The sequence below is a fragment of the Chiloscyllium punctatum genome, chromosome 9 (genome assembly GCF_047496795.1).
Source record: "Chiloscyllium punctatum isolate Juve2018m chromosome 9, sChiPun1.3, whole genome shotgun sequence".
NCBI lineage: Eukaryota > Metazoa > Chordata > Chondrichthyes > Orectolobiformes > Hemiscylliidae > Chiloscyllium > Chiloscyllium punctatum.
This window is the reverse complement of record NC_092747.1, coordinates 119,208,110-119,226,970: the sequence shown is the minus strand read 5'-3', so window position 1 is coordinate 119,226,970 and position 18,861 is coordinate 119,208,110.

Below are 18,861 nucleotides of genomic sequence, written 5' to 3'. Positions count from 1 at the left end.
TGGATACAGTAATGCAATAAATGTTGACAATTTTGCTGTCATTACAACTGCAAAGTCCTGGCAACTGTGATAATATTCCCTAGCTTTGATAAGGTAGACAGAAACTATAAAATAAAACATGAGGCAGGAATGTAATGTTTTGACTGGACAGCTCACATTTAACATGACAAACTCAGCCCGATGCTGATCAAACATAATCAATTTTTTTTAATGTTAAAACGAAGTTCACCCATTTCTAAATACCACTAGCAATACACAAGGCTGTCACAGACTGCTTGCCTATGGACTGCTGGACTGAGATCATAGAATCATAGAATCCCAACAATGTGGAAGCAGGCCAATCAGCCCTTTGTGTCCACACCAGTCCTCTGAAAAGCATTCTACCCAGATCCACTCCCCTACCTATCACTTTAACCCTGATTTTCCAATGGCTAATCCACCCAACCTGCCCATCCCTGGACACTATGGGCAATTTAGCTTGGCCAATCCACCTAATATGCACATCTTTGGACTGTGGGAGGAAACCAGAGCACCTGAAGGAAACTCACACAGACACGGGGAGAATGTGCAAACTCTACACAGATAGTTGCCTAAGGCTGGAATCGAACCCAGATCCCTAGCGCTGTTTTACTGCCCTCGATGTTCTTAAGGGCGATAGTCAGGGATTTCAAGATGTCCCGACACAGCTGGGTCCTGCAGAATTGCCCTGGAAAGTTGCGACTTTCTATGGGCTGTTACCTGGTGTCCGGAGCTCACTGCACCAATCCCCAACTCTGAGTTAGAGTCAGAGACTTTCCAATTAATGTCACTTCAAACTTACACAGGAAATGTTGGAGCATTTGAAGCCTGCTTTTGATACCTCTCTTTGTGGGCATGAATATGAAGACTCTGCTGGATGGGGTACTGCACAAATGTCATGTCCTATCCCCCCAGGGGTCTATAATGCTGGACCATGCCAGCCTGGTATGAGTTTGCCACCCAGGTCAGTGCAGTTTCAACTGCCAGGAGGAAGGCCCAGCAATATTAAGAAATCAATGGTCTTCTATGTTCTGCCATGGAAATGCCACCATTTTATTTCTGATACCTCAGACTCACTCTGTCTTCTATTGTACCCACCTCCTGCCAAGGCTCAGGCTTTACCAATCTCACAATCAGCTTCAACATCTTCCCCACTTGTTCTCACTCATCCCAGAGCTCTGACACCACCAAACCTGCAAGCCCTCTGTTGCTGCCTACTCCTTCGCTCAGGACATCTCTCCAACAGCTATAACAGTAAAAGCTATGCTACCCACATTCATCTCCCCTCAAACCTGCCCCTCTCTTCTTCCAGGGAGAATGCAGTCCGCAATCTCACAGAAAGAGTTCAGGTGGACATTCAGTTCCTCATCCCCAGCGGAAAGCATCTCAACTCTGATAGCCACAGGTGGGCTGACTGACCATGTCCATATCCCTGAACTGGTACTATCGGCTGCTCCTGACTTATTGTACCAGAACTGAGTCATTGAGTCAGAGAGTCACAGAGTAATACAAAATGGAAACAGGCCCTTCAGCCCAAACTGGTCCATGCTGACCATGGTGCCCATTCAGCTAGTTCCAATTGCCCGCATTTGGTCACTATTCCTCTAAACCCTTCCCACCTATGTGCGAATGCAAATGTTTTTATAATGTTGCTGCTGTACCTGCCTCAACCACTTTCTCTGGCAGCCTGTTCCACATTCACACTGCTCTCTGTGTCCCTCAGGTCCTTCTTCAATCCTTCCCCTCTCACTTTCAACCTATATCCTCTAGTTTTCAATTCTCCATCCCTGGGAAAAAGACTGGATGCATTCCTCCTATCTATGCCCATCGTGATTTTATACACCTCAATAAGGCCACCCCTCATTCTCCAAGATTCCTATCTTGTTCAACCTCTCCCTATAACTGAGGCCGACTAGTCCTGGCATATCCTTGTAAACCTTTTTTCCACTTTTTCCAGTTTAACAATGTATTTCCCGTAACAGGGTGACCAAAACTGTTCACAATACTCCAGTGAAGGCTATCTCCCTTACTTGGCTGAGGCCAGCTGACAATCACAGTACGCTAGCTGTCTTTCTGCCTGTGCTAAATGGCAAGGCAAGAAGGCAGCAATATGTGCCTGGTATCTCTGGTTGAAGGGTCAAATTGAAAAATGTCAAGGCAAGGTAATATAAGGTAGGGATGCTGGGGGCATTCAGGTTAGTGCAGAGTGAGTGAATGCTATTGTAGCAAGTTAACAGGCTGGAGATGTAGCCTGGTCCACTCCGTGAGCTGGATGTGCATCCCTGAGGGCATGGTGTTGTTGCAGCAGCATTACAATAATGACTGCGAGAGCAGCCTGATGTGCAATACTGAAGTGCAATGTATGTGGGTCAGACATTTGTCATTAGGGTTCTTAGAGGCTGGCACATGACAAGTGCTAATGTGAGGTGAATTTGGAAGATGCCCATGGAATGTACCATGCGATATTGATGTCTGGGATCTAATATGGAGTTCATTCAGAGCAAGTTGAAACTGCCAGGTACCTGTCTGCGTTCTCAATGACTAGCTTGTTTGGCAGTTTTTGCAAAATAGGGAGCTCAATATGAATGAGGTGAGTTGGACATTTGCCAAATATGGATGCCCTTAACTGTCAACTCCGAGCTGCCAAGAAAATCACTTCTCTGCTCGACAGATCCACAAATGTTGCAACAGGATGTTCCCAATTTCTAGATGGGCAATGGTAGACATCTGCCACAAATCTCACCATAGCCCACATTGCTCGGTCACATTCATCAGGATGGATGATAATTGCATTTGCAAAGACCTTCTGACCAATGAATTGACCACTGGTTCATAACCCCTGGGGTGTCCATCTGTTTTTATAAGGTAACCTCCAAGTGAGATAGGAAGATGGAAGGAATTTACATTGACAGCGGGGAGTCAGGCGCTGATGGCCATAACCTCTGGTAGATTGATTGATTCAAAGAGATAGAAAGAAGCAGATAAAAAGAGCAGAGATGGCTGAGAGGAGACCTGACAGAGGTGTGGAAGATTATGAGGGCATGGACAGGGAGGATAAAGGGTCAAGAGCAAGGGGCATAATTTAAAGACAGTAGTTTCAGAGGGGAACTGAGGAATAGTCTTTTCACCCAAATGATGGTCGGAATCTGGAGTGCAGTGTCTGGGATGGTAGTTAAGGTGGGGGAACTTCATAACCTTTTCAAGGTACTTGGATGATCCACTTGAAATAGTAAAACATTAAAAATGGGCCAAGTGCTGGGAAGTAGGACTAGTATTGCTTGAGAGTTTATTTCTTGTCAGTACAAACTTAATGGACCAAAGGGCCTGTGCTGTAATGTATGATTCAAAAAGCTCAGCTGGATGAAAAGAAGGCCAAGAAATTCATTCACCATCTCAGCTGATAATATTCCTCTGCAAGCTGTTGGCAATCACATTTTCGCCCCATTGACTTTGATCATTCATCAATAAAGTGATGCAAGGTGCCATTAACAGTGTTGTCAGGCTGTGCTTACACACAGTAACATGTTCACTGTCACTGAGTTCAGAGTTTAGCTTGAGCACTCAGCTCCTCACCTCACTATAACCTTTGCCTGGGGATAAAAGAGCTACATTGAAATAATGATGGGAGAGTGACTACTCGTGATGACAAGGGGGCATTTGACTGAGTTTACCATTCTGGGGCCCTTGGAATACCGACATCAATGTGGATTGGGGGAAAACTCTTCACATGTTGGAATCATACCCAGACCAAGATGTTTACAATTGAAGGAGTTCAAACACCTCAGTTCAAGAACAGTGTTGGAGAGGTTCTTTAAGATAAATGTCCAATGTCCTCTCATTTTTACCTGCTTCATCAATGCCCATAATGGCATTTTGTTCAGTACCAGTTAGTACTCCTCAGATACTGAAGTAGTCTCTGTCCCTGTACAAAAGAATTGGACAACAGTGTGGCTTGAGCTAACACGTAGATAAGCAGCATTCATGCCAAAAATATGGCATTACCATCAACAAACCACTCATTAGTGACTTCATGGGGGTGATCATTACCAAACACTGAACTGGACTAACGATATGGGCAGCACGGTGCTCAGTGGTTAGCACTGCTGCCTCACAGCACCAGGGTCCCAGGTTCAACTCCAGCCTCGGGTGACTGCCTGTGTAGAGTTTGCACATTCTCCCCGTGTCTGCGTGGGTTTCCTCCCACAGTCCAAAGATGTGCAAGTCAGGTGAATTGGCCATGTTAAATTGCCCACAGTGTTAGGTGCATTAGCCAGAGGGAAATGGGACTGGTTGGGTACTCTTGGGAGGGTTGGTGTCGACTTGTTGGGGCGAAGGGCTTGTTGCCACACTGTAGGGAATCTAATCTAATATGAATAGTGAGGCTAGAAGAACAGGCAGTTAACTCTGAGGATTCATCACTACCTATTCACCACCTACAACACACAAGTCAGGAGTGTGATGGAATATTCACCACTTGCCTGGATAAGTGCAGCTCCAACCATAACCAAGGAGTTTTATCCCCTCCAGCTTCTTCAAATTTCACTCCCTCTGCTACTCCAGTGGCAACAGAGTGTCCCATCCAAAGGCTGCAGCTGCTCAAGTGTTTTCTTTTTGACACCACTTTCCAAGATGGTGGGAAGCCTGTACAACCAAGAAAGACATATTCTGCAGATGCATGGAAATGCCACCAACTGGAAGGTCCACTGCCAGCCACACACTATCCCGTCTTGAAACTTCATCGCTGTTTCTCTGTTGTTGCTGAGTAAAACTCTTGGAACAACGCTCCTAACTGCAGTCCCTACACCACGTGGACTGGACAAAAGCAGTTCACCACCATACTTCTTAATGGCAGTTCGTGTTGGGCAGCAGATTCTGGTCTTGCCAGCAATGTCCCCATTCCATTAGTGAATGAAAGAAAGCACTCAGAAGATGCTACACTGATAGAAGTGCTGCCAATTGTAGAGATGGTAGGAGCCCTGTCTGTTTTCCCAGGAAGATTCAAAAGATCCTATAAAGTACAACAGGGTAGTTCTCACTGATATTTTGACCTATAGTGCTCCTTCAAATTAAATTACTAAAACTAGATTATTTGATCATTATCACACTTCTCTCTGCCAAACTTTGTGTACAAATTAGCCACTGTATATCCTGCATGACAGCAGTAACAATTATCTTCAAAAGTTGTTGTGTCTGTAAACATGTTCTAAGGTTCTGAAAGGCTCCATTTACATGCAGGTCTTTTCTTTTAATGCTTCAGTGAAGGCTGTTACATCTAGAGACCATCCTTTATTGTGAAATATGGTGATAGTTTTTTTTCAGTATATCTATTACCAATTTATAAACTTCAATCACACACTCAAACTGCAGCTCCCTGTTGCCATAGTCACCTGGACCAGATTGGAAGACTGCCAAGCTAAGCTTTTCATTATTAAAGAGCATTCAAACGCCTTTAGCTTGTACGTGCTGGATTATCCTAATAGTGATCGAGAGGTGGACTGATTTTGAGTCTTGAACCCATGACTGGTAAGAAACTGATCCAGTGAAGATTTTCATATGGGGAGAGTTGTTAATTGGCACAGAGGTGGGTCTCCTGTCCAATTATGGGTGGTTGGTGTAGTCATGAGTGGGATATCCAATCAGAAACTAACAAGCTGTCGAGAAGCACCAATTGTAGTACAGGTGAGTCATTGTGAAGGTGCTTCATCAAGAAAGAAAACCCAATTGGGTCTCCATGATACAAAAGTCTTAAGGAGCCCAATTGCCTGCCTGCCTTGTAGAGGCAAGTGACCTTCACAGATCTGGAATCTATGTGTTAATTAATTGGCCAAAGTCAGTAATGGGGTTCAGAAAACAGCAGACCAACTCGTCTCATAGTTTTCAGGCACTGTCTGGCACCATTCCCAGCATCAGAGGGGCCATAAAATATCACCAAATAGGTTTCACTTTCAGTATAATTTAGCAACGAGTTCTTCATATTGAGTTAGATGCGCTTCCTTGATTTGTATAAGTTCTCCACTTTCCTCCAGCTCATCAGATCAAAGAAATCAATAACATCTTTATCATCATCTTCTGCTGTTCTTGCTGATATTGTATCTTCTAAATTTTATGGACTGCATTTATCAAAAGGCTGCATCCTGCCTAGAGGGCTGGTGTTTGAGTTTTGTAGGATGGGATATCATTGTGCCAGCGCAATTGATAGTGAAAGTTGTTGAAAGTGGATGATTTCAGATTAAAATTTCAGACATGTAATTTCTTACACCACATTTCACCTCTGACACTCGATCGAACCCATCTGATATATTATAGAGAGCCCAGAGGGCATACGTTTAAGGGGAGGAATAAGTGGTTTTAGAGGAGATTTGAGGAAATATTTTTTCACCCAGAGAGTGGTAGAAATATGGAATGTGCTGTCTGAGAGGGTGGTGGAGGCAAGTATTCTCACATCATTAAAGAAACATATGGATGAGCATGTGAAATGTCAGACCATAGTAGGCTATGGACCAAGTACAGGTAAATGGGATTGTCATCATTTGTTGCTTGTTGGTTGTCTGAACAAAATGTGTCAAAGGGTCTGTTTCTATGTTGTTTGACTCAATGACTCTATGACTCCAATGATCAGGCCATCTCTAATTTGTTTGTTTGTACTCTGACAATGCTGTCACTTTAACAAAATTATTTTGTCCTTGGAATTTTTTTTAAAAAGAGGTCAGAAAGGCAGAGGTGCCACAATGTCTGAAAAGATCCTAGTTTTACAATTGCAGGGGAGTGGCCAATTCTCCCAGTTCAAGTTTTTTATAGTTTGTTTTAGCAGGTAGTCAGAAGCTGCTGCCGTGCAAAAAGGTTCCATGCTTCAACAGATGATCCCTGGCTGACCTCTCTCTCTCTGAAATCCCTCCTGCCTGTAAGAACCTGTGTTTGAACTAACCAACTTTTTTGAGGTGTGTTTATGGGATGCTAAGAATAACCCCATCATTGCTGTAAATTGGTTAGGTTTTCCAATAGTTAAATTCTTCGAGATTCTGCTTACTTTTGTTTGTGTTTCAACTGTAGTGTTTAAATAAATTGTTTTGTCTAAAGCTGAGTGATTTGACCAGCTTCATCACTCCTGGAATATCTACTTCACATCTGCCTTTAAAACAAGAAAAGGTTAGGGTCTAGGCTATCTTCTTAAAATATTTTGAGGGTGTCTGGCCTGGCCCATAACAGTACACCTTCCACGTCAAGACAAGAACAGACATTTCCAACCTTTTTCTGAACTTATACTGCAGTCAGTTTTAATGTTTGTTGAATCTATTTATGTAACTCTCTTTTGAATATTGCAAAAGAACGTGAACCCATTGTATAAACTGTTCGTAATTTATTGCATCTAGCTAAAAGTTATTCAGTAAATTAGAACAGCAAAATGATGTTGTACTTCCTGAGGGATGCTCCAAAATGACCTACAACATTGGACGTTGCTGTTGGACAGGGTTGGTTTCAATTTTGCTAAGTTTTTATCATCATTAACTCAGTTTTTTAATTAAGTGCAGAGGAGAAGATTGAGAGTTCCCAAATGTGAGTCAATGAGCAGAAGGATTTCCACAGAGTCATAGAGGTGTACGGTATGGACACAGGCCCTTCAGCCCAACTTATCCATGCAATCCAGTTTTTGCAATTTAAACTAGTCCCATTTGCCTGCATTTGGTCCATATAGCTCTATACCTATCCCATCCAGGTACCTGTCAAATGTTTCTTAACTGACAAAATAGTACTCGCTTCCACCACTACCTTTGGCAGCCATTCTAGACACTCACCACACTCTTTCTGAAAAAATTGCCCCTCTTGGACCCCTTTGCATCTCTGCCCTCTAGTTTTGGACTCTCCTACATTGGGGAAAAGCTGTCGGCTATCGACCTTACTTCTGCCTTTCATGATTTCATCAACCTCTACACACCTATGGTCCAGATAAAAAGTCCCAGACTATCCATGCTCTTCTTCTACTGTCTTGTTTCTTTTTATGGTTTTAGATTTTGGACTAAAAGAAACAGTAAAGGGAAGCAGTAAACGGGAGCTCACGCTCGTAAATTTTTTAAAAATTCCTGACATTTGAACTTTTTTTAACTTCTAGCATTTAACCAAATTGCTAAATGTTGGATAAGATTTTTTAAAGCTGCAAAGTCAGTGTGAGGCAAAAGAAAGAGGCTCATAATTTCACCAAAAGAACACCATTTGGGAGTTACGGCATGTTGCTATTTACAGTAATTTATGCCTGCCATAATGACCATTCAGCTGGCCAGCTGTGAGACTTCACCCATAAGCTTGATATAAACCTCTTGGACAATGCCGTGAATTGTCTGCAATATGGAGAAGGTGAGGATGTTTCAAGAGGTCTTAATCCATTTCAGGGCATATCCTGAAGCTTCAATCAAGAGTCGATACGATTCTGGAATTTTCACAATATATATACACAATATTGAGTGCAATTCTGGTCTCCTTCCTATCGGAAGGATGTTGTGAAACTTGAAAGGGTTCAGAAAAGACTTACACGGGCGTTGCCATGGTTGGAGGATTTAAACTAAATGGAGAAGCCAAAAAGGTTAGGGCTATTTTCCCTGGAGGTTTGGAGGCTGAGGGGTGACTTTATAGTGGTTTATAAAATCATGAGGGGCATACATAGGATAAATAGAGAAGGTGTTTTCCCTGGAGTAGGGAGTCCAGAACTAGAGAGCATAGGTTTAGAATGAAAAGGGAAAGATATAAAAGGGACCTAAGGGCAACTTTTTCATGGAGAGGGTGGTACGTGTATGGAATGAGCTGCCAGAGGAAGTGGTGGAGGCTGGTACAATTACAGCATTTAAAAGACATCTGGATGTCTATAGGAATAGGAAGGGTTTGGAGGGATATGTGCCAAGTGCTGGCAAATGGGACTAGATTAAGTTGGGATATGTGGGCGGCATGGACGCGTTGGACCAAAGGGTCTGTTTCCGTGCGGTATATCTCTAAAACAAAATGGACTGCAAATCTCAGAATATGCAACAAAATCAGATAAATGGCTTTTTGCAGAAATTAGTGTGAAGGAAATTTATAAAAATACATTACTGTGATTGATTATTTGGACTTCATTTGGCCCCGTTAATATCGAGAAGGTTTACATTAGAAAATTAAATATGATATTGGTTCAGATGCTCACAAAGTCAGAAGTTACACAACACCAGGTTACAATCCAATAGATTTATTTAAAATCACAAGCTTTCAGAGCATGAAATCCTGAACTTCACCTGATGAAGGAGCAGTGCTCTGAAAGCTTGTGATTTCAAATAAATCTGCTGGACTATAATCTGGTGTCATGTGACTTCTGACTTTGTCCACCCCAGTCCAACAGCAGTACCTCTTCATCACAGATACTCACACTGTAGTACACTGGTTCAATACACTGGTTCAAATTCATCAACGATTATGTAGGCACAAGTAGAACCATTGAGCTCTTGTGTCAGAACAACTTGTCTATTCTGAAATTGTTCAGCAATGAAAGAGGGGTCTGATTTCTTAAGTGGACTGATGTCCCAAGTTAAATTAAAATGTCTGAAGGACAGCACACAAAATGAATTCTCTCAGATATTCCAGCAGTATTAGTTTGTCATGGAAATATCAAAATGCACTTTTGTTCAAGAAAACTTAGGAATATTGTTGTAATTCTTAAACTGGATTCCAAATAGATATGGTATGGAGATGCCGGTATTGGACTGGGGTGTACAAAATTAAAAATCACACAACACCAGGTTATCGTCCAACAGGTTTAATTGGAAGCAAATGGATAGATCTTCAAATCATGCTGGATGAACATTTAAAGCATGTAGACATGACTTTTGTTTAACATCACATCTGAAAAACTCAACTTAAACCCCTTTTGTAACCTAATGATATCCTCAGGTTGTTCACCCTTTACCCACTTTGTCAACATCTGAATAATGATGTTCTTTTATATACTAAAATCTCTGACCACAACCCTTGATTCACCTTTTGCACTCAAGGCTTGACTTGCCATAATCGTTCTCCACACATCTTTGTCAGACTTTTTCAAACCTTGTCCCTGGTTTATATTTGCTTCCACAAGCACCAGAGGGAGGGGATTGGAAACGTGATGTCAGAGGACTGATAAACTATCAGTGACACTTGAATCGCAGTCAATGAATCTATTTTTGAGGCTTGCACTTTACTTGCTACTTCAGGCCTACGTGGTAGTGATTTGTCAATTATTCAACACTTCCTTTTCCTGAGTCATCATGTTGAAAAATATATTTTAAATTTTTAATCATGGTTCTATTTTTGTGCAGGTTGGCATTGCGTTACATTTCTCAGCATTAAATTCTGCTCATGATTCTTTCGGCTCACCTGATAAAATCAATGTCATTAGACAAACATCCGTTCTGTTAATTTTAGTCCCCTTTTTTTCAAGGACTATGCCTTTTCCAATTCAACATCTCAAAACAACATTAACTCCCGTTAAGTAAAAGTAACAAGAATGCTTCAAGTAATGGCCTACATTAGCGTGCCCCTATGTGTGTACATCTATGCTGTTTGACCCAAAGGCTGATTCTATTGGAATCCATGATGCTGGCCAGTTACCATAATTTACACAATCTCTCAACATAGTTTCCAAATGCAGACAAAGTCATCAGTTAATTAGAAAGGGAGGGAGCAAGAATCAAAATTCAGTTCCAAAGGATTACCTCATTATTAAAAAGAGAAAATTTACATTTTTGGAGTCTGACAGATCGGACAGAACACCTTCCCAATTTCCTCACTTTAGCAAAAGCAGTGCAGAGGTTTCATTTGAGGAGGTGGATCTGAGGAAAATGAATATCAGGGATGACAGAAGAGAGATAATTTTATGCAAATTGACTCCTGACTGCATTAGATCAAATTAATAAACTATGTTCTCTGGATTGAAGGTGAGTGCCAAGATGGAGAACAGGAACAGATACCTGGGATGTGCTAGAGGGTGATTGGATGATGCACATATCAGGCACTTATTCTATGGTAAGCTGTGATATCTCTAATCAGATATCAAAAACAGCTGCAAGATCAAGATACTTGAAAACAATCACTGAAGTTTCCATTTAACAAACACATTATATTTGAAACAAATATGTAAGGGGATGGTGTGTGTGTGCGTGTGTGTGTGTGTGTCTGTGTGTGTGTGTGTGTGTCTGTGTGTGTGTGTGTGTCTTTGTGCATTGTGGTGTCGGGATGGTTAAGATGCAATCATGATGGCTAACTGGCAGAATATGATTTCCCCAGTTGGTTCTGTAAATTATAATTGTACCATATCTCATTCTTCAGAGATCCTGACAATCACCTTGGGAAGCCTTCACTGTGTGAGGACAGAACACCAGGTTTCATTGTGATGGATATGAGAGCTGAGGAGTTCCATCAATAACTTTATGTTCTCTTCTTGACATTTCTCACAGAATGAGCTGCTCATGGATCTCACATGAAGATCACCTTGGCTGGAGTCCTGAAAGTCACAGTTCAAGAAGCCTGCCATCTGAGGCCATCTGCATTTTTAAAAATCGATAGCTTGTGAGAGATGAGCAATGCTTTTCCATTAGAACATCCTTTAGTCTTGGGGTATCTGAAGATGTTGATCATTTCTGACATGGATACGACATACCCCAGGACTAACAATAAAAAATTATATTACAGCTGACATTTTAAGAGTGTAAGTGAACATGCAGCTGCAGAAGTGTTTGATTATCTACAATGATCTGTCATCTTTGTGCCCTCAGTCAGTTTTCTTCATCCTCTGCCACCTACTGCATCCACTGGTAGCATGGAGGGTGCCTGCTCTGTCGTTGGCCACAAACAATTGAGCAGAGGGTCAAAGTGGACTGATAGTCTCCTGTGAAGATATACGTTCACTCTTCTCTCAGGTTAAACTTCTGCGGGCTTTGTGATCACAGAAAAGTGGACGGTTTTTTGTGTCCTAGCAAGAGGATTCTTGGTGTGATGTGTGTTGCTTATCCTCTCTGTGGTTGCCTGCTTTGACCACCTTGTCTTTGAAATGCAGGGGAACCTGAGGTGAGATCAAGGTCCCTGATTGCCCATCCATTCCCTTTGCCATTGATGCTAAGTACCTATGGAGAGACTGATCAAGTATGGGTCCATGCACAAACCTGAAAAAGTACTGAGTTTGTGGGACTTGGATCTCCATGACAGTCACAAACCTCTCCACAGAGACAGTTGAATAATTTCATACCTTAGCCAATATGGCATTAATAGCATTGGTGGACTCTTCATTCATTTTATCAAATTGAATGCTTCTGACAAATTTCCCTGCTATTGCTGTGCTTCTCTGCGCATTATGATGAAGTAATTAAAGCTAAGGCCATTGCATTACCTTCTACAGGGGGCTATGGAGTTGCATGGTTTCTGGTAGTTCTCTGAGTGGCAGACTCCTGGGATATTTCTTCCTTGACTGAATGTGGAGACCTGTCTGTGATGTACTCATAGGTTTTGCTCCTGATTTTGATCTAGCAGGAATATCCACTGATGTGCAAGTCTCTGAGCTGATGGAAGGTGCAGGTGAAAACCTTGCCATTGCATCTCTTTGAGCGTTTGAGGCCTCCTCCTCAAAGCTGCAGCTGAAGCTGAGAATATTTGGCACTTGTTTCTTTACTGATGTTCATTGGATGTTGCGAAGGGAAGAGAAGGAACTTGTTGTGTAAGAGAGACAAAAGCTTGTGCAGATTAAGAACACATTAGCACTGGTGATAATGGGAGGGCTGCACAGTACAGAGTGATGAAATACAGAGGTTTGGTTCACCATTGAGGTCTCTCCATTTGTGCATGAGCAGTCATGCTCTTCCCTGACTAATTTGAGAATAAGACCATAAGAAATAGGAACAGGAGTACTCTGTTTGGCCTCTCTCGTCTCCTCCACCACTCAATAGGATCATAGTTGATCTTACATTCCTCATGTCCTCCACTTTTCCCCGTAACCCATGGTTCTCCAATCGATCAAGAATCTATCTATCTCAGCCTTATATATACAAAAGGACACTGCCCCCACAGCTCTCTGGGGCAAGGAGTTCCAAATTCTTGCAACCATCTGAGAGATGAAATTCCTCCTCATCCCAGGCTTAAATTGACACCCCTTTGTCTGAGAAAGGAAACATCCTCTCAGCCTTTACCTTCAGAATCCTGTATGTTTCAATGCAATTACCTCTCATACTTCTCAACTCCAGTGAGTAGAGTCCCAGTGAATAGACCTCACCACCATCTTCTCAAAGGCAACTAGGGATGGGTAATAAATACTGGCCCACATCTACGAGTGAATAAAAAATGCATTTGTCTAGTCTTCTCCTTGTTCCCAGTGTGGAGCTGGGTGTGCAATATCTCCCCACTGATCTTGAATCTCTGGGCTTTGTTTTCTCCTGTAATAAAACAGAAGGGAGGGTTCAGTATGTGGAAGAGCAGATGATCATGATGCAGAACATGAAAGGTGGCAGGTGTCCCTGTGAGGAGTGAGTAGAAAATACAGAAGGTAGAAAGGATTAATAGGTTAGGGTGTAGGCTTGCTCGCTGAGCTATAGGTTTGATATCCAGATGTTTCATTACCTGGCCAGGTAGCATCATCAGTGGCGAGCTCCAAGGGAAGCAAAGCTGTTGTCTCCTGCTTTCTATTTATATCTTTCTCCTGGATGGGGTTCCTGGGGTTTGTGGTGATGTCATTTCCTGTTCATTTTCTGAGGGGTTGATAGATGGCAATTAGATCTATGTGTTTGTTTATGGTGTTGTGGTTGGAGTGCCAGGCCTCTAGGAATTCTCTGGCATGTCTTTGCTTAGTCTGTCCCAGGATAGATGTGTTGACAATACATCTATCCTGGGACAGGCTAAGCAACGCCATAAACAAACACATAGATCTAGATGCCATCTATCAACCCCTCAGAAAACAGGAAATGACATCACCACAAACCCCAGGAACCCCAGCCGGTAGAAAGATATAAATAGAAAGCAGGAGACAACAGTTTCGCTTCACTTGGAGGTCGCCACTGATGATGCTACCTAGCCAGGTAATGAAACGTCTGGATATCAAACCTACAGTTCAGCGAGCAAACCTACACCCTAAGCCTCAACCTGAGCTACAAACCTTCACAAACCTTGCAAAAAGGATTAATAGTTTCATGCTATGAAATGTCTCAGAGTCATTGAGTAGGTATGATGTATGCAATACTGAGAGTTGTCACTCAGAAAGCTTACTGGGGAGTATATGTAGTGGTAGGGTTTTAGTGAGAGGTGGTTCCATGAGTGTGAGGTAGAGAGAAGGTGGTGGACTTTCCCCTTGTGAAGCGCAGAAACCATTTACCTTTCTCCTGTACTGCTGTGTACTCCTTCAGACCCAGGATACAGCATTGATCCAAGCTGTTATCTGAGTCCAAACTGGCTAGGTATGGTGACTTAGCCTTGTGTGGTGCTCCGCAGGACAGAAGGACAGCACTCCGTTTCACCAGCCTGACTACGATCACTTCTAGGTCTCTGTCCATAAAACAGTGAGTGAGTTCGCCTTTCCCCTGCACCTTGACGGCCAAGCACCACAGTGTCAGGGCCAGTTCCAACTTGGAATGTAGCTGGACTTTAGCTACGGTGTCAATGCCAGAAGGTCCCAGTAATGGCGAGCTATTCCACCTCTCCTGGCACATGGTTCCATGAGAGGGGTACCAACTTTGTGACTGAGGATGTGAAAATCTAGTGACTACATGAGAAATATCATTCTGATCCGTAACTGACTGAACATTATGAATCTCATTCAGCGAAACATTTCAACTGAAAATGAGAAAATTCTAACCTTCAGGAAAATGAAGCACCAGATGGGTTTGGGGTAAAAATGTTGATGGAAATGGTCCCTGGTAAAACATGGTCACCAGACTAGCAAAGAATCTTCTATGCAACTGTAGATTTTAGCCAGCCTCTCTGCTACACCCCTCTGGACTGTGGCTCCACCTTTTGCTGACCACTTGTAGTTTCTCCACAGTAGTTTGTGGCTGCCTTTGGAATCTTGTTCCTTGTCCAGAGTCCAAACTAAAATAGCCATGTTTCACCTCCCCTGATTTTGAGTTCCCCAAAATCCCAATGTACAAAATATATACCACAAGTACTTCTCCACACAAGTACTCGTCCCAGCAAGGGGAGATGGTGAAGTCATGGTAATGGAGATGAGGAGAAATATCTTCACTCAGAGAGTGGACTTTGCTGTCACAGAAAGTGACTGAGACGAAAATATCAAATGTTTTCAAGAAGGAGACAGCATAGCTCTTGAGGCTAAAAGGACCAAAGGATATGGGAGAGAGTGGGATTAAGATATGAAGCTCAATGATCAGCAATTATCATATTGAATGGTTGAGCTGGCTTGAGCAGTTGAATTGCCCAATCCTGTTCCCAGCTTCTCGGTTTCCATGTCATTGGAGTAGTAATTCTGAACTGAAGGTCAATGTTTTAGGGATAAAGGTTTGAATCCCCACGACAAATACTGAAATTTGAATCTAATGAAAATCTGGAGTTAAGAGCTAGCTTAATGGTGACCATGTAACCTTGGTCAATTTTTGTAAAAGAACATCTGGTTCATGAATGTTCTTTAGAAAAGGAGATGAATCATCCTTACCTATTCTGGCCTACACATTATTCCAGACCACAATAATGTGGTTGACTCTTAACTACCCTTCAGATGATTAGGAAATGGGGAAAAACCGCTGACCTAGCCAACAGCACTCATTTGTCATGACTGATTGATGAAGAAAGCTTTTCCTGGAGGAAGCTGTGAACTTGAAAAATTTGTTACTGTTTTTGCTTGACTTTTTATCAGGTAGACAGGCAGGAGGCTGGAAGAACACAACAAGCCAGGCAGCAGGAGGTGGAGAAATCAATATATTAGGTGCAACCCTTCTTCAGGAGTGGGGGTGGATGTAAGGGGAGCTGCAGTCAAAGGGGGGGGGGGGTGGATCAGGGTATTTGGTGGGGAGTGGAGCAAGGTGGTGAGGTGGGGGTAGGTGAACATGGGTAGAGGGGATGACCTGGAGGAATGAAACCAATTGTTAGCTGGAAGGAAGGGTTGGTCAGAGGCATGGAAGTGAGGGGGAGGGGCTGGGAAGGGAATCAGAGGAAGGGAAGGGAGGTTGTTTGAAACTGGGGAACTCAATGTTGAATGTTCCAAGCTGTAGGCTGCCCAGGTGGATAATGAGATGTTGTTCCTCCATTTGGTGGTCTGATACGCTGTAGCAACGTAGGAGGCCAAGGATGGTCATGTTGGAAAGGGAGTGGGAAGGCAAATTGAAATGGGTGGTTACTGGGAGTCGGGGTGGCCCCGAAGGGCCCAGCTGAGATGCTCAGTGAAATGTGCCCTGAGTTAATGTTTGGACTCACCGATGTAGAGAAGACCACATTGGGAACAGAAGATACAGTAAACATAGGATGGAGGAAAGGCAAGTGAATCTCTGTCTCACCAATGGCCCTATGGAAATCATTTAATCTTCTCCAATAAGTTTCATTTTCCTTGTCCCTATCATGTAATATTGCGGGTTATTTATTTGGCCATTCTGAATACCTTGACAAGGTGGTGGTGAGCTGCCTTCTTGAACCACTGATGTCCTTGGGCTGTCAGGGCCCCCACAGTGTTCTTAGGAAGGCAGCTCCAGGATCTTGATGAAACCACACTGAAGGAATACTCTCAAGTCAACTTGATGAGTGGCTTGGAAGGGAACTTGTGGGTGGGTGGTGTTCTCAAGCAACTGCTTTCCTTTTCCTGCCAGGAGGTAGGGGCCTGGGTATGGAAGTTGTTTTTGGAGGAACTTTTAAATGGATGCAGTGCACCTTGTATACGGTCCAGCTCACTGCCATAGTGCATCAGTAGTGAAAGGAGTGAGTCCTTAAAGTGTGAATAGGTTCCCATTCAAGCAGGCTGCTTACTCCTGGATGGTATTGAGCTTCTTGAATGTTATTCAAGCTGTAGTCATCTAGCCAGCTAGAGAGAACTCCATCACACTCTTGACTTGTGCCTTGTTGATGGTGAAAGACTTTGTGGACAAAGGAGCACATCTGTGGCGAAGCTCAATACATGTGCTGATGAATGGCTTCTGCTTCTGGAAGCCACTACTTTTCATGAACCTTGTAAATCCTTGCATCCCACCAAAGATTGCAAGGAATATTGGTAGAAGCTGGGTTATTCATTGTGGAATTCCAAGCCATCGATTTGGTCTTGTACCTACAGTATGAATACATCTGGTCCAGTTTAGTTTCTGGTCCATGATCACACCTTGGATGCTGCTAGCGGAGTATTCAGTTCTGATAATGTAATTGAACATTATGTGGAGATGGATTGATTCTTTCTTTTCAGAGATGGTCCTTGTCTGGCATTTGAGTGCCAGGAAGGGTACTTGCCTCTTCTCAGCCTGTGCTAGTGACCGAAACATCCAAGGATGTCGTGGTACATTTATACATTACTGACATGCCATTGGAATTTATCATTTCAATATTTACATTTCTAATCATCCCTCCAGAGGCATGTTCTTATGGGCACACAATGAAATAGGCCAGAAAATTGCAAGTTGGCATATTATAGTTATCATTAGGATATGTTGAATTTAATCACATACCTACACCTTCTTGATGTTAAAATTCCATCCCCTACCACCCTGCTGTGTTCGGTTCAGAGTAGCCAAGAAATCCTGGCCATTATTCAACGCTTTAGCAACACGTAATGAAGAAAAATCAATTTTAATGCATATTACTAAATCCTCTTATGTGAATTCATTAATGTTTATAAAAAATGTTTTGATTCCAGTTTTAGTGTCTAATCTTACATTCCTAGCATTAGTGAGTTCATGCATGACCTCATATATGCCAACTATATTTGGGAATTATAATTATGAATGTTCCCTTGACTGCTTTTAGTCAGCCTGGCTGTTGTAATACCAAATTAATCTTCATTCTGTTCATAGATGGGATTACCATTTGAAAATACGTACAATGCTGATACGATCTCCTAATTCTATTCCATTTCTTGCTTTTTTTTTACTTATGGTAGTTCAATCTCACTATTTCAGAATTAAAAGTTATGTAACTGGCTTAAATCAAAACCATTTCATTTCAAAAATACAATTTTGAAAGTTACGATAAGCAAGGTTACTCGGACAAAATTACCATCTCTGTTGCCATCTCTGATGGTGCCAGAGCTGTTTGGAAGCGAGGGTGAAGGGGAAGGGGGTGGGGTGGGAATTTGGCAAACCAAGACATGGGCTTTCTGGTTTAAATACAACAGAAGCAAAATTTTACCTCCCTAAATCTAACTTCTCATCTTTATTGATCCAAAACAATTCACTATGTAAAATTGGCAATATCGTTTCCAAGAAAAATGGTTACGCATAGTTTAGTCAAACTCCATGACAGGAACTGTATTCACAGGAGAGACAGTGCACTTGCACAAAGACTGAATCAGTTTTAACGCAGAACTTGTGATATTGTCCCTGATTGCTCTTAAGGAACCTGAGTATTAATATCAAACACACAAATAGAATGGCTGGATGGTGCGAATTTGTGATCCCAGTGGAGAGCTTTGCATGCCAGGAATTCTTTTTGGGAATTCAGGCAAATCAGCATGCACTGTAATATTTTCCAGTCACTTAATTTAATCCTGTAGGCATTTCTGACCGTTCCCACCCAGCTCCTCCCTTCAGAATTCCTCAAAGAAGTTATATACTTTGATGGTATTTTAAAACAGAAAGATAAATTTTCCAAGGTGCATGTTTCCTTATAAAGAGCAGCCAATGATTTAAGACACATTACGAGATAATATATCTGATCTTCACTTGC